Source organism: Jaculus jaculus, chromosome 1 (assembly GCF_020740685.1).
Source record: "Jaculus jaculus isolate mJacJac1 chromosome 1, mJacJac1.mat.Y.cur, whole genome shotgun sequence".
NCBI classification, from domain to species: domain Eukaryota; kingdom Metazoa; phylum Chordata; class Mammalia; order Rodentia; family Dipodidae; genus Jaculus; species Jaculus jaculus.
The window spans coordinates 39,147,643-39,170,095 of NC_059102.1; the positions used below are offsets into that span (position 1 = coordinate 39,147,643).

Below are 22,453 nucleotides of genomic sequence, written 5' to 3' on the forward strand. Positions count from 1 at the left end.
CTGCTAATGGGGAAGAATGACTAACCTAGCTACTCATGTAGGAAAATTAAGCCAGTGGAAACATTCAACTATTTATCTTGGAGTTATCATTAACAAAGTGAAATAATCAAGAAAAAAAAAGAAAGACTAACAGGACTCAGGTAACAAAAGAAAAAGGTGACAGGCATTCTATTTTAAGTTACAGAATAATGAGCAATTCTGTTACTGCTTATGACAAAATTATGAGTCGAGAAACCAGATTTATGCAACATAAAGCAGTTAAGTAATCAGTAAGTAGAAACAAAGACCAGCAACTGGATGGCACCAAATGTAAAATTATAAAAGAAGTATGCATAATGCTAAGATTAAACACAGAAATTTGAATTCCAACCCTGTCCACCACTCTTTAGATGTCTATGAAATCCTTAAGTCTCTACAATCCTGTTTCTCCAACTGTAATGAAGTTGTTAAAATCAGAGTATGAGTTCATAACTAGCACAAAGGAATGCTCAGTACAGGCTAGCTTAAAGAAACAAAATTCAGAGCTGGATGGGCGTGGTAGCACATGCCTTTAATCTCAACACTTTGGGAGGCAGAGGTAGAAGGATCTCTGAAAGTTTGAGGCTACCCTGAGACTACATATAGTGATTTCCAGGACAGCTTGAGCTAGAGTGAGACCCTACCTGGGGGGGGGCGGGGGCGGGGCGGGGGATGACTCACTAGAAAACAAGGCAAAGACTTGTCTTCTCTCCATACTCACTCACTAATGCCTTCCTCCACCCCCCTTTCTTCCTCCACTGGTTTTTTGAGAAGCAATTATTTCCACAAATATAAGGATATTGTTTTTACTTTTCTAAGTATCTAAATAACAGCAATAAAACAACAGATGTCCAAGCTTTATAAAAAGTATAAAATTTTTTTAAGTATAAAATATACTATGTAGCTGGGTGTGGTGCCACACACCTTTAATCCCAGCTCTCAGGAAGCAGAGGTAGGTGGATCACTGTGAGTTCGAGGCCACCCTGAAACTCCATAGGGAATTCCAGGTCAGCCTGGACTAGAGGGATGGCTTGGCAGTTAAAGGGTTTGCCTGCAAAGCCAAAGAACCTATGTGTGATTCCCCAAGACCCACATAAGCCAGATGCACAAGGTGGCGCACACATCTGGAGTTTGTTTGCAGTGGCTTAAGGCCCTGGCGCGCCCATCCCCCCTTCTTTCTCTAAAATAAATAAATATTTTTTAATGATATGTAGATAGAGGGTGGTGGGGTAACATTGATTTTCTGGTATTTTCTCCCTTTTTAAAACTTTTACTGACAACTTCCATTCACATACACAAGTACCCTGATTACAACCTCTTCTCACCACACTTTGTTCCCTTCCCAATTTCCCCTCCACTGAATCTCTTCTTGCCAACTAGGTCCTCTTTTAATTTGGATGTCATCATTTTTATTTTGTCCTCATATTATGCAGGTCTTGTGTAGACAGCATCAGCCACTGTGAGGTCATGTCCCTGAGCCATGGAGAGTGTGATAGGGATATTTGTCTCAGTGCTAACAGCTCTACTATCACTTCTTATTTTCTCTTTTTTTATGTTGAAAGAGTTAATTTACTTACCTATCTTATTTCCTTTCTCTTCTGAGAAAACTGTTTCTAATTAATCTCCTTCAGTCTGTACATTGAGGATGCACTGACTTTTTTGTGATTCAAAAGCTATAGGAAAGGCTGCTTAACTTCAGAGTACAAATTTACTGCAGTTAAGTTTTAGTATTTGCAGTTAGCTGAGAATTTTTTTCTCTTTTGTAGGAAATGCCAAGTATATTATTAATTTCTAGTTTCCCACTACCAAAATGTGAAATATTAGTCTAAACCAGTGGATGCATTTTTGTCCTTTTTTCTTTTAGCAATCCTTTGACTCATCTTGCTACTACAATTAAAAATGTACATTACACAAACTTAGATGTTTGTTACCCTGAAGTTCACAATAATTTTATTCATAACTTCATAACAAATAAATAAATATAAATAAACAAAATAAAATAAAGGAACATGGAACACTGGTTTTACACATGTAATTTCACTGGCTTGCATAACAGTAAAAACGGGTCAAGTGATATATGTACTAAATTAATTCTCTTCAACAAAGTACTTAGGATGAGGAACAAACGGAATAAAAACAGTACAAAAAAATTATTAAAGCTGTTAATCACTGCCACACAGCTTTCCTACCTTGCCCCTCACAACCCATTAAGCAAGTTATCTGGAGTCTTTCTCCCTCTTTTTTCTTCAAGGTAGTCTCACTCCACCCCAGGCTGACCTGGAATTCACTATGTAGCCCCTGAATGGTCTTGAATTCACAGTGATCCTCCTACCTGTGCCTTCCAAATGCGGGGATTAAAGACGTGATTCCACACACCCAGCTGTGATAGAACAAATCTAACCAATTCCAAAAATCACAGACACTAAGAATTACAAAAGAATTCAAAACTCAAGCTGGAGAGAGGGCTCAGTGGCTACAGAAGCTTGTATGCAAAGCCTGATAGCCTGGGTATCCACGTACTGGGATGCACAATATGGCGCATGCACCTGGAGTTTTTTTGCAGTAACAAAAAGCCCTGGTGTGGGCCTCCCACAGCCCTTCTTCTTCTTGAAAATAAATAATTATGGGAAAAAAAAGATTTAGGTAAAATTTCAAAACTCCTTGAAAACAGTTTAGCAAAACCCAAAATCGTAATTTCCTTTAAACTATATTAGCTTTGTTTGATAAAATGCAAACAAAAACATCATAGTTTTTTTTTTTTTCAAGGTAGGGTTTCACTCTGGCCCAAGCTGACCTGGAATTCACTAAGTAGTCTCAGGATGGCCTCGACCTCATGGCAATCCTCCTACCTCTGCCTCCCAAGTGCAGGGATTAAAGGTGTGTGCCACCATGCCCGGCTAACATCATAAATTTTTTTTATTTTTATTCATTTATCTGAGAGTGACAGAGAGAGAAAGAGGGGGAGAGAGAGAGAGAGAGAGAGAGAGAGAAGTGGGTGCGCCAGGGCCCCTAGCCATTGCAAACGAACTCCAGATGTGTGCGGGCCCCTTGTGCATCTGGCTAACGTGGGTTCTGGGGACTTGAGCCTCGGTTCTTAGGCTTCACAGGCAAGCGCTTAACCGCTAAACCATCTCTCCAGCCCACATCTAATTTTTAAACATGGTTACTAGGGCAATTTATGACCCAAAACTTGGGAATAATGGGGCTGGAGAGATAGCTGTCATTAAGGTGCCTGCATTACAAGCATGAGAATATGAGCTTGATCTCCAGTAGCCATGTAAAAAAAAACAGTCCTGGGATCTCTGCACACACACATGCCCACATACTTCTGAAACATACACATGAGCTCACACACATGAAAATGGACACAAAAACCTCAGGAATCATGTCAACTACATGTTATCACATTATCCATATTTTAACTCTCTCTAAAGAAAAGTAAGAATTTACGAGATTTAGATAACAAGAAACATCTGTACTATTACACACTAGCATCAGATAATTTAAAATTCATAAAAAGATGTTTATGCAGTCTTTTATAGAAAAATTCTCCTTCCGATTACTCAATTACTATAACCAATATTCCTTTCGCAAACTGTAGTGTAGCCTTCATCACAGCTCATCTGTTTACATGCTGACCTGTCATATTTTGCAAACTGAATTATAAAAAGAAAAAATACACTTCAATGGCATACACTGGTATGGGTTTAGTATCCAGAATATAAAAACCTCTTACAAGTTAATAAAATACAACCCAACCAGCCTTTAATCCTAGCACGTGGGAGGCAGAGGTAGGAGAATCCCTGTGATTTCAAACTAGCCTGGGACTACAGAGTGAGTTTCATGTCAGCCTGGCCTACAGCAAGACCCTACCTTGAAAAATAAAAAAAAAAAAAATCATAAATAAACTCAACTGAAATCTAAACAAGATATAAATAGATATCTTTCCAAAGATATGAAAATGGCCAACAAGTACAAGAAAAAAAAGCTCAGTATCATCAGTCACTAAGAAAATGCAAATAACAACCACAATAACAAAACAGCTCACAGCAGCTAGAATGGCTAGAATTTAAAAAGAAAAAAGAATCAGAAAAGATGAGAGGAGGACAAAAAAAAAAAAAAAAAACAAAAACAGACAACAAAAAGTGTTGGAGTGGAGCTGGGCGAGGTGGCGCACGCCTTTAATTCCAGCACTTGGGAGGCAGAGGTAGGAGGATCACTGTGAGTTTGAGGCCACCCTGAGACTCCATAGTGAATTCCAGGTCATCCTGGACTAGAATGAGACCCTCCTGGGGTGGGGGTGGGGGGGAGTAGATATGATAAAACTGGGACCTTCAAACAATGGTCAGAATGTAAAATTCTACAATGACTCTGGAAAACAGTTAACCAAAAGGGTAAAAGTTACTATATGACTAGCAATGCCAACCTACATATAATATACTCAAAAGTAAATATCGTCCACACTATTCACAACAGCCAAAATGAGAAAACTACCCAAATGTTCACCAACTGATGTATTGACACATAAAATATGGGTTGTCCGTACAAATGCAATACTGTTCAGTCACAAAAAGAATCAAACTGTGCCATGCTACAATCTATAGGCAAGGAGATTCACTTATATGAAATATATGACTAGACAAACCCACAGAAACAAAACGCAAGTTAGTGGCTGCCAAGGAATGGGATGGATGACTGCCTCTAAATAAGAGATTAATTTTGGGGTCGTGAAAATGTTTCCCAATTTGTGATGATTTACGTACAACTCTAAAAAACTAAAGAACAACAATGTACTTCAAAAAGGTGACTTTTGCCTGGTATGGTGGCACATGCCTGTAATCCTAGCATCCCAGAGGAAGAGAGAAAACTTTTAATCACTTCCAGGTCAGCCTTGGCTAAAAAGCAAGTCTACGACAGACCCTATCTCAAAAAACCAGGAGGGGGGAATTTTATGGCATAAAAGTATACCTGTTCCAACCTACAAGAACAAAAGTGTGCCAATACTAAGGTTATCTACTGAATGCAATTCTGAAGATAAATTCTGTGTAATAGCTAAAGGTATAGCCTCCAAATGAGCTTTCTTTACAGAACGGTTGTAAACAGTACCACTCTCCCTGTCAGTGTGGTCTCAAAAGAATGTCAGGCAGAGTTCCATGTCAAAATCCTTAAGTAAGGCTGAGCATGGTGACGCACGCCTTTAATCTCAGCACTCAGTAAGCAGAGGTAGGAAGATGGCTGTGAGTTCCAGGCTAGCCTTGGACTACAGAGTGAGTTTCAGGTCAGCCTAGAGACCCTACCTAGAAAAAAAACAAAAAAAGAATCCTTAAGTAAGAAAAACACTGTCCTCCTGAGCTAAGAAGCAATGTACTGCAAACACCAAGTTGCCTAATAAAGTTCTCACTTTAAAAACTTTTTAAAAATTTTTTTTGTTTATTTATTTATTTGAGAGCAACAGAGAGAGAGAGAGAGCGAGAAAGAGGCAGAGAGAGAGAGAGAAAGGGCACACCAGGGCTTCCAGCCACTGCAAACAAACTCCAGACACGTGCGCCCCCTTGAGCATCTGGCTAACGTGGGTCCTGGGGTATTGAGCCTCAAACCGGGGTCCTTAGGCTTCACAGGCAAGCGCTTAACCACTAAGCCATCTCTCCAGCCCTTTTTTTAATTTTTTGAGGTAGGGTTTCACTCTAGCTCAGGCTGACCTGGAATTCACTATGTAGTCTAAGGTTGGCCTCATACTCACAGCAATCCTACCTCTGCCTCCCCAGTGCTGGGATTAAAAGTGTGTGCCACCACGCCCAGCCAGTAGTTCCCACTCTCCCCCCCACCCAGGTAGGGTCTCACTAGCTAAGGCTGACCTGGATTCATTCATTATGTAGTTTCAGGGGGACCTTGAACTCACAGTGATCCTCCTACCTCTGCCTCCCAAGTGCTGGGATTAAAGGCATGCACCACCACACCCAGCTCTAGTTCCCACTTTTTAAACTGCCTTAAAAAGGTCCATGCCAGGAGCTGGAGAAATCCTTGCTATGAAGCCTAAGGACCCAGGTCTCACAAAAGCCAGATGCACAAGGTTCATTTGCAGTGGCTGGAAGTCCAGGTGCGCCAATTCGTTCTCTCTCTCTCTCCTCACTGTGTGTCTCTTTCCCTCTCTCAAATGAATAAATTAATTATTTTTTAAAATGTTTAATAAAAAAAGTATCCTTTACTAATCATGGACTGCAATTTAAATAGACAACTGGTGGGCTTAGCAGTTAAGGCATTTGCCTGCAAAGCCAAAGAATCCCGGTTCGATTCTTCAGGGCCCACGTAAGCCAGATACACAAGGGGGCACATGCATCTGGAGTTCGTTTACAGTGGCTGGAGGCCTTGGCAGGTCCATTCTCTCCCTTCTCCCCCTCCACCCCCCATAAATAGACAACTGGCTCTTTTCTCCATAACTGCAATGTAATTTCCATATTCATCAAAATGAAGCAAAAGTAGGGTGGATGTAGTGATAGACGCCTTTAATCCCAGCACTCTGGAGGCTGAGGTAGGAGGATCGAAGTGAGTTTGAGACCACCCTGAGACTACATACTTAATTCCAAGTCAGTCTGAGATAGAGCAAGGCCCTACCTCGGAAAAAAAAAGAAGCAAAAAAGTACACCACCTTCTTCATGTTGCCCTTCTCAACACCCCTAGCATTTATTTATACCATTATATGACACATTTACCTTGTACAACACACTGAATACAGTTCTTTTCTAAAGAACTACAAGTTCCTTAAGGTTAGGGCATACTACCCAATATTTTTGCCCACAATGTGAGATAAGGCAGATGCTTAATAAATACTTAAATAACCCTTAACACTTACCTAACTGCCTTTCTCCTAAAAACAGCACTAACTCAAGCAGCTAAGTGATTAAGTGACTAGCTAAGCTACTCAGAAATGGCACATGCCATAGACAGGAAATAACAAATCCTCACTATGTAGAAAATTCAAGACCATCCTGTGTAACCCATTAAGGTTCAAAATTGGCATCCAAATGTTTCTAGAATTGCTCCAGCTATAAACATATTTGACAGAATTAGAGTAATTTGGCATACTTTTTTATAAATCAAAGAGATTCATTCTGGTGTCCTTAGCTGAACCAGAATTAAGCTAGTATCATAAATGTCCCTAGAAGAACTTCTAATGAAAACAACAGAGTAAGGAGCAGCCAAGCAATAGGCTGCATCACAGCAGACAGCAGATATGCCCAGAACCTAAGGGCTCCTCAGCAATCGTGCAGTCACCAAATCCCCATGGCAATCACCATCACTGTACAAACCACTATGGCTTCTCAGCCAAATGCTCAAAAACTTTGGACAATGGAGAATCCGGGACTTCAGATATTCAGATTAAGGATGTTCAACCAGTAAAATTTCTGCAAGCATTCCAAAATCCGAAAAAAACACTGAAACCCAAAACTCTTCTGATTCCGGGCATGCATTTCAAGGGAGTGACACTCAACCTGTATTAACTGCAATTCAACTAAATCTACAGAATCAGTAACTTCTTTTCCACCAATGCCAGCATGCCCACCCTCCCCCAAAAAATAACAGAAGGGAACATTGGGTTCTGGGAATGACTGAGAATTCTTTTTTTTCCCCCTAAAGAGTGCTATAAACTAAAAATCATTTAGATACCAAAAGAACTTAAAATATTAATCAGCCAAAAGAACCAAACAGATTAACTATTCTGAACCAATTCTACTCAAATGAAAGAATTGTTACATCTGATAGTAAACAACACAGCTTCTTTTGGACTAAGTAAGGGCTGCTGATTTTAGCTGGGAGAACATCAATACATATTATTGGTCAGATAAAATACCATACTGCACTCTAAACTCCTAAAATCTTGAACTTAACCTGCAAGTGGAAATTGGAGTTCAAGCACAATCTGAGAAAACTGATCACCAGATTGAAATGCTCTTCCCAAACAATGAATCTAATTTTGATATTTAATAGAGACCTATTTACAGAAGGACTTTTATCAGTCATAAAACAAAACAAGAAACAGCTTGTCAAGCAGCAGTAAACTAACCAATATTACTGCTACCAATGACTGATTAAAGGGGGCCCTGAGATAGAAGGCAAGAATTTTAAAACAAACCATATAACTCATTGAAATGAATGAAATAAATGAAAAAGCAGTATCAACTTAAGAAATCTACAGGGTTACACTCTTCAATTCCATAATCTTTTAGAAACTAAAATGCCCTACTAAACAAAGCAATCACCAAGTGAAACCAACACTACAAAAACTAAAAAAAATCCTTCAAAACAATTTCAGCCTTTTATATTAACCAATAACTGTGAAAATGTATTGCAGTGTTTCTCAAAACCTAGCACATAACTCAGAATTGTTTAAGCCAGTATCACATTTTAGCAAATGTATGACAGGTTGGAAAGAATAAAACAAGCAGGGACAGAACAGAGCAAATGATAGCTGAGAGCCAAAAGGCTGCTTGTTTCCTGGAGGGTAGAGCTTGGATTGGAGAATTTTAGCCTGTATTCACAAGACAAACCACACCAAAAAAAAAAAAAAAAAAAAAAAAAAAAACTATTCACGCCTTTATTATTTACCAAAATATACATTTTTTAATGTGCTTTTAACTTTTGGAGAATCAAAACAGTATCAGATACCTTACGGTATTGTTGCCTATGTTAATTTTGATACTCCAGTCTAAATCTTTAATAAATTCACATTACACACGCTCTTAATGAAACACTGCAGAAATGGGAACGCTTATATTGTCTAAGTAAAGGTTACCTTACATTCCACTTGTTTGAAGTTTCAGTTTTGCTTTTTAATCTATTATAGAAAACATCCCTTGTGGGACATTGTAAAGGGCAGACCCTCCTGTCAAGGCAGAAGGCTCAAACACAAAGACTGAGCTAACCAAGTGCTGTAATTCTTCCAAACTGATCCTCTCCATACCCCCTCCACCCTTCCCCCCAACAGATATGTCTATTAAATCAGTGTCTGTTCTCCCCCTCGCACAACAAAGAGAACTTCTCACCGCATGAAATTGTCGCTGAATGGACACGAGAAAGCAGGATTTGCATAATTCCTTCCAACGAAACCCCGTCGGGAAGGAGGGGATGAGGGGCCCAAGTGAACGGATACAATCTCCCAGATTCTGTTGAGGAAGACCCGGTTCCCAAGAACATGGCCCCCAAGGGTGGGGTGGGTGGGGGTGGGCTGGAATCCAGGGGCCTCCCCGAGGACTGGGCGTGGGGGGACAGAGGACGACAGAGGGCATTTCCCCACACATCAGCACAGCGAGGCAAAGACGGGATATAACAATGCTGAGGACGGACAGAAGAGTCAGACACAAGGATGGACTGGGGGCTCGGGAGACGGCGAGCGGAGCGGAGACACCACACGGGCCACTTACTTTTTGGAGGGGGGTTAAATATATGAGTTAAGCCCTTATGGTCCCGCCGGCCGCCGCACAGAGGGAAACGGGACCTTGGGAGAGAAGAAAAAAAAAAAAAGAGAGAGAGAGAGAAAAAAAAAAAAAACAAGACAAAACACACAGTGTGAGAGGCGCAGCTCGGTGGCCCGGCCCCTCCCGGACGCACCCCGTCCACACTCCCTCGGGCCCCGGGGGAACTCGCAGCCCGCGGGCGGGCGGCCCAGGCATTCCGCCAGGCGGCGGCTCGGGCCAATCCGGGAGGGGGACCAGGGCGACCCCCCGCCCGGCTCCTCCGGGAGGACTCGGTCCCACCCCCCTCCGCCCTCTCCTCCTCCTCCTCCTCCCCCTTCCCCCCGCCGCCGCGCGCACACCAAACACAAATACGCACACACCGACCCGTGCGTCGAGGACTAACTCCCCGGCCGCCGCCGCCGCCGCCGCCGCTGCCAGCAGAGGAAGTGCAGCCGCTGCCCCCCGCGGCCATGACACCCCACTTGGTTCGGTCAGGCGGACGCGGGGCCTGTGACAGCTCCGGCTCCCTCCGCCCCCATCTTCCACCTCACGCCTCACACACGCCCGAGCGCGCCGGGCGCCCGCTCGCCGCGCGTGCCCGCGGGGGGAACGGGGCGCGCCGCCGGCGTGGGGGGAGGGGCGCGGGGAAAGGGCCGGCTGGGGACCCGGAGGGAGGGAGGGAGGGAGAGGGCGGCTCGCGGGGTCGCGCGCGCCCGGCCCTCCAGGCACCCGGCGCAGCAGCCGCTGCACCCGCACCCGGCCGGGGACCAGCTTCCACAATGCGCCGGGGGCGGCGTCACTCGGGGGGGGGGGGGCGGGAAGGGGCGAGGAGAGGGAGGGGGGACGCACGCACGCACGCACGCACGCGCGCGCGCCGAGAGCCCGCCCCGGGAGGCGCGAGGGGAGGGGCCGGCGGGGCAGAGCGTGGAGCCCGCCCCAGGTCGGCCGCGGCCTCGCGCGCTCTCGCTCCCCGCCGCGGTCTCGCGGGCGCGCTCCGGGCGGTGGGGGAGGGGGCCGCGAGGGCGCGCGGGCCCCCCGAGCGGCGCTGCCTCTCTGCCTCGCTGACCCTCCCCCTGGGCCCTGCGCGGCGGCTGGAGGGCGGGCGGGAGGCCCGCGGAGGCCGGCGGAGGGTCTCACCTACACAGTGAATGAGCTTGTGGCGCCACGAGTCCAGTTCTTGCCGAAAGCCGCGTCTCTCAACGGAGCATTGCTGCCGCCTACACACCCTCGCCATCTTCTGCCGCCCGCCCCGGCCCTGCCTCCGCCGCGGCCCCGCGCACGCCCAGCCGCGTCGCCCCGGGGCCGCGCACGTACCCGCGGCCAGGGCGTCGCAACCTTCCGCCCGGGGGGGCGGGCAGGGCCGGGGCCTCACCTCGTCGTGGCCCCGGGGCAGCCTGCGTCCGCCACCCGCCTGGCCGACGTCCCGCCGCCGCCGCCGCCGCCGCCGCCCCCGCGCTGCTCGGTCGCGTCCCCGCCGCCCAGGACGGCGCCTTCCCATCGCCTGCCTCGCGCCCGTCCTCGCTCGCATTCCATTCCCCAAGGCCGCCGCTGCCCCTTTGCCGTCCGGGACGCTTTTTGTTTTTTAAACTGGCCGCATTTATCGCACCTCCGAGCTGCCTATCGTGCGACCCCAACTGTTGCAAGTTCCCACAACTGCTGCTCCGAACTCCTCCTCCCGGCAGCGTGTGCAAGCAGAAACGAGAACAAATGCCCTGGTGCCCTTGGAGGCGCTTGAGCCTTAAGGTTTCCAAAGGTGAAATGGGTGCATGTTTGTAACTTAATGGAAGGCTTCGCCAAATCTATCGCAGTTAAAAAAAAAAAAAAAAAAAAAAAAAAAACAAAACTGAGAGCAAGCGTTTTAGGTTAAATAAAATAAAATAGCCTAGGAGACTTCTACCAACAAGGCTGTTCTGATATAAGAAAAATCTTAAGGGATATTCAGAAAATACTGCTCAAGTGAGAATGGATTTAAAAGGTGGTTTCAGAATACTTAAAGCAGAATGTTGGTAAATGACCTAGGTTCAGGACTTCAGGAAAGGACTCAAAGAGAAAAATATTTTATGAGAAAGGATTTCCAGACACCTCTTTCCCTCCCTCCCTCCCCCCCCCGTGTGTGTGTGTGTGTGTGTGTGTGTGTGTGTCTGTGTGTACGTACGTCTTAAAACAAAACAGGGCTGGAGAGATGGCTTAGTGCTTAAGGTGCTTGCCTGATACAAATGCACAAAGTGGTGCATGTGTCTGGAGTTGGTTTGTAGTGGCTAGAGGCCCCGGCGCGCCCACACTCTGTCTCTTATTCTCTGTCTCTCAAATATTTTTAAAAACATGAAACTAGTGAACAAGTTGGGAAGTGTTGAGTTTCTGTGAACTTAATACTATCTGGAGCACTGAGGGGAGAGTACAAGTAGCAGATACATGATTACTATGAGGCCATGCAGGTTGAACCTGAGGTAGGAGGATCTCTGTGAGTTCCCAGCCTTGGGCTAGAGAGTGAGTTCCAGATAATTCTGGGCCAGAGTGAGACCCTGCTTCAAAGAAAAGGGAGGGAGAAGATAGCTATGAGTAACCTATTCTTTTATGTGTGATGGCAGCACATTTTACATGACCAACCTGAAACTTCCTCCTTCACCACTAGGTGGTGGGTTTGAATCTTACAAATTTTAATCGAGTTTTTGTGGCCTTTACAGAAAGTGTGTTTCATAAACTTTTTGTTGTTGTTGTGTTGAGGTAGGGTCATAGAATTAACTATGTAGTGACAGGGTGGCCTCCACCTCAAACTCATGGTGATCTTCCTACCTCCCTCCTGAGTGCTGGGATTAAAGGCGTGAGACACCACACCTGGCTCATAAAGTATTTTTGATAAAATAAGTTTTACTCTAAAATGAATTTTACAGTTTTTTTTTCAATCATCCTATAAAATATGTTTTAAAACAAACCAAGGATAAACAAATGTAATTGTTTCTCAACTTAATCTCTTAAGAGTCTCGGACACAGATTCAGAATTCAGGGAATTCTTTTTTATTTATTATTTTATTTTAATTTTTGTTTTTCAAGGTAAGGTCTCTAGTCCAGGCTGACCTGGAATTCACTATGTAGTCTCAGGGTGGCCTCGAACTCACAGCAATCTTCCTACCTCTACCTCTCCAGTGGTAGGATTAAAGGCATGCACCACCACGCCCAGCTTTTTTTTTAAGTACATATATTTTTTTAATACTTTATTTTTATTTGAGAGAGAGAAATAAGGAGAGAGGGCTGGAGAGATGGCTTAGCGGTTAAGCACTTGCCTTTGAAGCCTAAGGATCCCAGTTCGAGGCTCGATTCCTGGGGACCCAGGTTAGCCAGATGCACAAGGGGGCACACATGTCTGGAATTCGTTTGCAGTGGCTGGAGGCCCTGGTGTGCCCATCCTCTCTCTCTCCCTCTCTCTATCTGCCTCTTTCTCTGTCTATTGTTCTCAAATAAATAAAAATAAACAAACAAACAAAAAAATAAATAGGGAGAGACAGAGAATGGGCACACTAGGGCCTTTAATCCCAACACTCAGGAAGCAGAGATAAGAGGATCTCTGAGTTCAAGGTCAGTTTGAGACTACATAGTGACTTTCAGGTCAGCCTACCCTTCCTTGAAAAGAAAAGAAGAAGTAAGGTCATTGTTGTGCTAAATCTGACCAGGGGTTTCTTCAGGCCTTAGGAGCTAGTGTGAAGAAGGAATGTGGATGAATTTGGAGCAGTGGGCTTGAGAAGCTGTACACTGCTGTCAACAGGGCTCAATGGGTTTGGAAGACCAGAATGACAATAGAAATGGTAAAGACTGTGCCTGTGAGGCTTCAGAGGGTAACACAGGCTCCATCCAAAATTGAGCTAGAGAAGGCTGGAGAGATGGTTTAACAGTTAAGGCACTTGCCTACAAAGCCAAAGGACCTAGGTTCGATTCCCCAGGACCCACGTAAGCCAGATGTACAAGGTGGTGCATCCTCTGGTGTGCCCATTCTCTCTATCTATCTGCATCTCTCTCCCTCTCTCTCTCTCTCTCTCTCTCTCTCTCTCTCTCTCAAATAATAAAATAAATAAACAATTTAAAACACACACACACATACACAAAAGAAATTAAGCTAGAGCCCTGGCCCCAGCTGAAACCACAGAAGAATTGGGGAAATGAGCAAGAGTGCTGCTTTCTCGGTGAACCTGATATGAGGACAAGGGTGAAGGAGACAGATACTGAGGACACTCGACACCTACCAAACCTGAGATCCAGAGGCTCCAAAGAGCCTGTCACCGTAGTAGACTTAAAATGCACCCAACACTCAGGAATTTTGTGGAAGAGGAGGCAGAAAGATTGTTAAAATCACAAGTTGGGACACTATGCACAGAGGATTGCCTCTCTCCCATAATGGACTGCTGCACCCACAATGCACGACCCATAATCCCCATGTAGAGGACCTGAATCCCCAATGAGGAGAGCCCCTTTGGAAAAGGGGCAGGGATGAGGGAAAAGATGGTAACAACATGTGTTGTTTACATACTATGTCCATAACTTAATAAAAATGAACTTAAAGCCAGACATGGTGGGCATGCCTTTAATCCCAGATCTCGGGAGGCAGAGGTAGGAGGATCACCTCGAGTTCAAGGCCACCCTGAGAATACACAGTGAATTCCAGATCAACCTGTGTTTAGTAGTTTAATTATAACATGGTGAGGAGAGGTTCTTTTATGGTTTTGTCTGTTTGGTGTCTGATGCCTTCTGTATTTGTATTTATATTGGCATCTCTTTTCCTATTTGAGGGAAATTTTCTTCTCTGATTTATTGAAAATACTATGTCTTTAGAGTGAATTTTTTTTCTACTGTACCTTGACTTCTGAAGTTGGATTTCTTCATAGTGTCCCAAATCCAAATGCCTTGAAATTCCCACTCATACCTTTCTATTAATATCTATCTATCCCTCCCTCCCTCCCTCTCTCTCTCTCTCTCTCTCTCTCTCTCTGACATAGGGTCTCACTCTAGCCCAGGCTGGCCTGCTCACTCAAATTGGCCTTGAACTCACAGCTATCCTACCTCTGCCTCCCAAGTGCTGGGGATAGTTTTCTTTGTTGGAATGTTCTAGATCTGCCATTTTGCCTTCTAGCTTAGATATTCTGCCCTCTCCTTGAGCCATTCTGTTCTGAGACTTTCTACTGTGTGTTTTTTAATTTGACTTGCTGTTTTTCATTTCTGCTATTTCTCATTGGTATTTTTTCAGTATGTCTGTTTCTTTACTCATATCTTGTACCAACCTCCTTATTTAACTTGGTTTCCTGAATTCTCCTTTCTTTTCTTTCTTCTATGATTCCTTTGATTTCTTCTTTAATTTCTTTGAACATACTTATAATCATTCTTTTTAATTCTCTGGAATTTCATCTGCATCAGTCTCACTGGAGTTAATTTATGTTGGATTTATAAATTTTGGAGGCATTATACTGTCTTGATTTTTTTTAACACTTTAATTTTTATTTATTTATTTGAGAGAGAAAGAGGCAGAGAGAATGAGCATGCCAGGGTCTCCAACCACTGCAAACAAACTCCAGACACATGCGCCACCTTGTGCATCTGACTTACATAGGTTCTGGGGAATTGAACCAAAGTCCTTTGACTTTGCAAGCAAATGCCTTAACTGCTAAGACATCTCTCCAGCCCCAACTTTTTTTTTATGTTTCTTGTATATTCATCTGAAGTGATTTCAATATTTGAGTTTTCTAGATGTCAGCTGTATTCTTTTTTTTTTTTTTTTTTTTTTTGAGGTAGGGTCTCGCTCTAGCCCAGGCTGACCTGGAATTCACTATGTGGTCTCAGGGTGGCCTCGAACTCACAGTGATTCTCCTACCTCCACCTCCCGAGTGCTTGGATAAAGGTGTGGACCACCACTCCCAACCTTGGACTAGTATTAACTAAAAAAAAAAAAAAAAAAAAAAAAAAAGTGGTATAGGTATCTGACAGAAGTAAGTTGGGTCCTCTTGGTCTCTATAGACATTAGAAGTTGTTGGGTCTATGCAAGGTTGTACAGAAGAGTAAGTGGGGGAGGGAAGTAGGAGAGAGTATGGAAAAAGGGTTAGAAAGAAAGGGAAAGTAAACAAGTTGTGGGTGGAAAAAGTTGTAGAAAGATTCCAACTGGCTGAGAAAAATACAGAACTATTCTAAAATCCAACTGAGCAATAGACACACACAAAGAAAACCAGTATGGAGTGGTAAATGGGGACTAAAGCAAGTAGGCATGCACACGAAACCAAATATCCTAAACTTGTCAACTGGGAGGCTGAGATTCCTGGTCTACAATAGGTTCCAGATCAGCCTGGGCTAGAATGAAACCCTACCCCCACCAAAGACAGAAGAAAAAGTGAAAAGGAAAAAAAAAGGCACTATAGATTAAAAAAAAAAAAAAAAAAACAAACAAAAGCAGCTGGAGAGATGGCTTAGCAGTGAAGCACTTGCCTATGAAGCCTAAGGACCATGGTTTGAGGCTTAATTCCCTAGTATCTACACAGGCAGATGCACAAGGTGGAGCATATATCTAGAGTTCATTTGTGGGCTGGAGAGTTGGCTTAGCGGTTAAGCGCTTGCCTATGAAGCCTAAGGACCCCGGTTCGAGGCTCGGTTCCCCAGGTCCCACGTTAGCCAGATGCACAAGGGGGCGCATGCGTCTGGAGTTCATTTGCAGAGGCTGGAAGCCCTGGCGCGCCCATTCTCTCTCTCTCCCTCTATCTGTCTTTCTCTCTGTGTCTGTTGCTCTCAAATAAATAAATAAATAAATAAAAAATAGAGTTCATTTGCAGTGGCTGGAGGCCCTGGTGCACCCATTCTCTCTCTCTCTCTCTCTCTCTCTCTCTGTCATTCTCAAATAAATAAAGAAAAGAAAAGAAACATTTATTAAAACAAAAGAAGGGATTGGAGAGATGGCTTAGCAGTAAAGGCATTTGCCTGCAAAGCCAAAGGACCTTGGTTAAATTCCCCAGGACCCACGTAAACCAGATGCACAAGGAGGTGCATGCCTCTGGAGTTTGTTTGCAGTAGCTGAAGGCCCTGGCATGCCCATTCTCTCTCTCTTTCTCTGCCGGGTGCAATAGTAGCACGTCTGTTATGGGAGAAACCAACTGCCCTCTAGTTGGACTGGAGGCCTGCTCCATGGGAAGGGAATATATCCCTGATACTGAAAACTTAAAACAGGGGTAGTCATGAGCCCTAGGGGTATAATGTCTGCTGTTGTCTGGCTAAATGTATATACTATGCTTATCAAACTGCCCAGTAAGCACTTCTCTTAATGTTCATACCCATATATTAATGCTACTCTCACTTTGGGTAGAGAATCTTCTCTTTTCAATGGCAGTGACCTTGGGATGACTCAAAAGGTATCATAATGATGGAAAGAAATGACCACAGTGCTCAGTACTGCAATATCTCTATCACACCTTCCAAGGCTCAGGGTCTAATGTGGAAGAGGTGGTGGAAAGAATGTAAGAGCCAAAGGAAGGGCAGGACTCCATACAACATGCTCCGTCCAGACACAAAATGACCTGGATATCCATGGCCTCACAGTGCCCGACACTACCTGCACAAGACCATCATAAGAGGAGGAAAAGATCATGACATCAAAAGTAAAAGACTGGTTGAGATGGGGAGGGGGTATGATGAAGAGTGGAGTTTCAAAGGGGTAATTGGGGACAGAGCTCTGGGTAAGGCAACACATCCAGGCTCAGCAGGCTCTGGTTGGACCCCTAAAGGGCACCATGGTTTTTGTCCTTGAGTGCACTTTGTTTCTCCCCTGCAAAGCTTGCAGGTGAATGCTAGACCTTTTCTTGCACAGTCACCAAGACAAAGAAAAATGTGACGAGTTCCCTGATTGGATTAAAGATTGGGTTACTACTACAAAAACAAAAAAACAAAAAAAAGGGCGGGTAGTTGGGGGTAGGAAAGGTATTACCATGGGGTATTTTTTATAATCATAGAAGTTGTTAATAAATAAATAAATAAAGTTAAAAAAATCAGGGCTGGAGGGATGGCTTAGTGGTTAAAGTATTTACCTGCAAAGCCAAAGGACCCAGGTTCAATTCTCCAGGACCCACGTTAGCCAGATGCACAAGAGGGCGCACACGTCTGGAGTTTTCAGTGGCTAGAGGCCCTACATGCCTATTCTCTCTCTCTGTCAAATAAATAAAATAAAATAAAATATTAAAAAAATCAAAAGCAATAAAAGTAAACCCCAAAACACAACTTATTTAAGAATGGCAAAGTCAACTAAAAGTACATCAATCAAATCTAACATATTATTAGTCTTAGTGGGCTAGGTTTTGAATTCTGTCCCTCCCTGGGATTCTTTGTTTAGCAACCTGCCCTAATATGGAAGGTGCAGTTGGCACTTCCAGTGCAGGCCTACATACCTGACTTTTGGGTGCTGGAATTAAAGGCAGGCACCACCACACCTGGCTTCCCTTCCTTCAGGTTTTTTTGATTTTGCAAGGCCATCGTGATTGAAAAATCCCTTTGCTGTAGCTGTGCTCCTGCCTGCTCAGGCAGGGCAGGGTGAGTAGCTCTTCCTAGCCAACTTGTTCTGCCAGTGGCAGGAGCCAATTCTGGGATCCTTCGGCTTTGCAGGCAAATACCTTAACCCCTAAGCCATCTCTCCAGCCCACATGGCTACATCTTTGCCATGTTAACCAGCCACTCCCAGCCAGCTATGTGCTCTTGAGTTTTGTTTTTTTTTTAAAAAAACATCTTATTTGGGCTGGAGGGATGGCTCACCAGTTAAAGATGTTTGCTGGAAAAGACTGATGGCCTAGGTTCGATTTCGCAGTACCCACATGAAGCCAGATTCACAAAGTGGTGCATGTGTCTGGAGTTTATTTTTATGTTTGTAAGGTGAAAGGAGGGAGGGAGAGAGAATGGGCACACGGGGGCCTCTTGCCAGTGTATGCAAGGTCTTTCATGACCTTGATAATTTAAAACAATGAGGACCTTTCATTGTATAGCATGGTCTTCAATTGTATTTATCCTATGACTAGATTAGCCACGCATGTGGACAAAAAGACCACAGAAGTGAAACCACTGCTTAACGTACCTCATCAGCAGGTACAAGATGTCAACCCCTCCTTGGCTCCACTGTGATCCTCCTTTTCTGGTAAAATGGTTTTCTCCACCATGGAGTGGGGGTGGGAAACCAAGGCCTTGTGCAAGCACCTTTGGGGCAGAGCCTGGGTAAGGAAGATATGGGACCGCGGCCAAAGAGCCAAGAGGGGCGATCGTGCTCAGGGTGGGGGCATTGTGGAAGAGTCTGTTAGGGGTGGGAAGGGTCCGAGAGGGTGCTGGGGTGGGTGGAGGAGGTCCACAGGGGAAGAGAGGGTGCAGGAATCGGGTCAGGGAACAGATTAAATGGTCAAACTCTCTATCTGCGTCTTTCTCTCTCTTTCTCTTTTAATATATAAATAAATAAAACCTTAACACTGAGGGTCCAGCAGGGGGGAGAGCCAGGGGTGTCTGGGGAGAGAAAAGAGTACGTCCGGCAAGCTGTTAGCGGAGACAAAAGACAAAACCCGACGAGGATGGAAGGGAGGAGGGTAGGAAACTTAGGCACGGGTGAGAAGAAGATGGATTCGGGTGGGAGGGAAGGTCTTGCGCACTGCACGCTGTAGGATTCCTGAGAGAGAAGGGCATCCAGAATGGAGGCGGAGAGCACAGTAGAGAGAAACTGAGGCACTTCACAGAGAGGACAGATGAGATGGCAGGGGGTTTCCTGGATTCCCAGGGGTCTTCGGGAGACATTTGTCTCCCATGTGGCCACATTCTCCTGGGGCCAGGCCTAGGGCAAGTGCTTTAATAGGGAATGAACCAGGAGCCATGGCTTGGTGGAGCCCAGATGGGCTTCTGCAAGGCCTGTCGCAAGGCGGGGAGAACTCCGGAGACTGAGCTCCTTGCCCCAGATGCCTCCTTTCTCATCCCCAGCCCTGAGCCACAGTGATTATAGAAACTTAAGGAGGAAGGTAAAGGCACCCCGCCCCTCTAGAGTCTGTAAGTAGGAGCAATTGGTTGACAATGTCCCTGGGCCTGTCTTTAAAAAAAAGAGGAAGCCGGGCGTGGTGGTGCACGCCTTTAACCCCAGCACTCGAGAGGCAGAGGTAGGAGGACTGCTGTGAGTTCGAGGCCACCCTGACACTACATAGTGAATTCCAGGTCAGCCTGGGCTAGAGTGAGACCCTACCTCTGAAAAAATAAAAAGGTGGGGGAAAGGAGAAAAAAAATATTTATTTATTTATTTGTAAGCAGAAAGATACAGAGAGGAGAGAGAAAGAGAGAGAGGGAGAATGGACACACCAGGGCCTCCAGCCACTGCAAATGAACTCCAGACACATGTGCTACCCCATGCATCTGGCATATGTGGATACTGGGGAACGGAACCAGGGTCATTAGGACTTACAGGTAAACTCCTTAACCACTGAGCCATCTCTCTAGCCCCTAAAGCATTTTTTAAAAATTATCTATTTATTTACATACTTATTTGCAAATAGAGAGATACAAGAAGGACAGAAATAATAGGCATATTGCTTCTTAAGCTTTCCCATAAAATAGAAAAAGAAGGAATCTTACTAAATTCCTACTATGAAGCCAGCATCACCCTGATACCAAAGCCAGGCAAAAAAAGAAAAAAAAAAAAAAAAAAAAAAGAAAATTACAGACCAATCTCCCTCATGAACATAGATACAAAAATTCTCAAAAAAACATTGGCAAACAGAATACAAGAATATATCAGAAAGATCATTCACCCTGACCAAGTAGGCTTTATCCCAGAGATGCAGGGATGGTTCAACATACACAAATCAATAAATGTAATACATTATATAAATGGACCGAAGGACAAAAATCATATGATCATCTCATTGGATTCAGAGAAAGCATTTGACAAAATCCAACATCCCTTCATGATAAAAGTCCTACAGAGACTGGGAATAGAAGGAACATATCTCAATATAATAAAGGCTATTTATGACAAGCCTACAGCCAACATATTACTAAATGGGGAAAAGCTGGAAGCTTTTCCACTAAAAGCAGGAACAAGACAAGGGTGTCCACTGTCCCCACATTTATTTAATATAGTACTGGAAGTCTTAGCCATAGCAATAAGGCAAGAGACGCACATAAAAGGGATACAAATTGGAAAGGAAGAAATCAAGTTATCATTATTTGCAGATGACATGATTCAATATATAAAGGACCCTAAAAACTCTACCAGCAAACTGTTGGAGCTGATAAACACCTACAGCCATGTGGCAGGATACAAAATAAATGCGCAGAAATCAGTAGCATTCCTATGTGCTAACAACAAACACACAGAGGATGAAATCAGAGAATCACTCCCATTCACAATTGCATCAAAGAAAATAAATCTAACCAAGGAAGTAAAGGATTTCTACGATGAAAACCATAAAACACTCAAGTGAGAAATTGCAGAAGACACCAGGAAATGGAAAAACATCCCTTGTTCCTGGATTGGAAGAATCAATATTTTGAAAATGGCAATCTTACCAAAAGCAATCTACACATTTAATGCAATCCCCATCAAAATTCCAAAGGCATTCTTCACGGAAATAGAAAAAAAAACAATCTAAAAATTCATTTGGAATCACAAAAAAACCTCAAATATCTAAAATAATACTGAGCAACAAAAATAAGGCTGGTGGTATCATCATACCTGATTTTAACCTGTACTACAGAGCCATAGTAACAAAAATAGCATGGTACTGGCACAAAAGCAGATATGTAGATCAATGGAACAGAATAGAGGACCCAGATATAAGTCCAGATAGCTATAGCCACCTGATATTCTATAAAAATGCCAAAAATACTCATTGGAGAAAAGACAGCCTCTTCAGCAAATGGTGCTGGGGAAACTGGATATGTATCTCAGGGGGATGAAAATAGATTCTTCTCTCTCTCCATGCACAAGAGTTAAATCCAAATGGACTAAAGACCTTAACATCAGACCTGAAACTCTGAAATTGCTAGAGGAAAATGTAGGGGAAACTCTTCAACATACTGGTCTTGGCAAAGACTTTCTGAATATAACCCCAATTGCTCAGGCAATAAAGCCACAGACTAACCACTGGGACCTCATGAAATTATAAAGATTTTGCACTGCAAAGGACACTGTGAATAAAGCAAAGAGACAACGTATAGAATGGGGAAAAAAATCTTTGCCAGCTATATACCTGATAGAGGATTAACATCTAGGATATACAAAGAATTCAAAAAGTTAAATAATAAGGAATCAAACAAACCAACTAAAAAATGGGCTATGGAGCTAAGTAGAGAGTTCTCAAAAGAAGAAATACAGATGGCATATAAGCATCTAAAAAAATGTTCTACGTCACTAGTCATCAGGGAAATGCAGATTAAAACTACATTGAGATTCCATCTCACTCCTGTCAGATCGGCCACCATCATGAAAACAAATGATCACAAATGTTGGCGGGGATGTGGAAAAAGAGGAACCCTTCTACACTGCTGGTGGGAATGCAATCTGGTCCAGCCATTGTGGAAATCAGTGTGGAGGTTCCTAAGACAGCTAAAAATTGATCTACCATATGACCCAGCTATAGCACTCCTAGGCATATATCTGAAGGAATCATCTCATTTCCTTAGAAGTAAGTGCTCAACCATGTTTATTGCTGCTCAAATCATAATAGCTGGGAAATGGAACCAGCCTAGATGTCCCTCAACTGATGAGTGGATAATGAAGATGTGGCACATTTATACAATGGAGTTCTACTCAGAAGTAAAAGAAAAATGAAGTTATAAAATTTGCAGGAAAATGGAATTATCTGGAAAGGATTATACTAAGTAGGTAACCCAGGCCCAGAAAGCCAAGCGCTGCATGTTCTCTTTCATTTGTGGATCCTAGCTACAGATAATTGGGCTTCTGTGTTAGGAAGGAAAAAACTCAGTAACAGAGAACAGCAAGTTAAAAAGGA

General features: G+C 43.9%; 1 protein-coding gene across 3 annotated transcripts in view; it reads right to left on the minus strand.

Annotated features, from left to right (window-relative positions):
- The window catches only part of Lcor (ligand dependent nuclear receptor corepressor), a 141,113-nt gene extending 130,394 nt beyond the window's left edge, over positions 1–10,719 (minus strand). Inside the window, exons 1-2 of one of the 3 annotated variants that reach the window (XM_045150132.1) lie at positions 10,612–10,719; positions 9,438–9,511 (exon numbers count right to left, since the gene is read on the minus strand). The gene's annotated coding sequence lies outside the window, so the exon portion shown is untranslated. Of the gene's footprint in view, positions 1–9,437; positions 9,512–10,607 lie in introns of all 3 variants that reach the window. The other 2 variants (XM_045150142.1, XM_045150150.1) reach the window with 2 other exon arrangements.
- Positions 10,720–22,453: the final 11,734 nt, after the last annotated feature.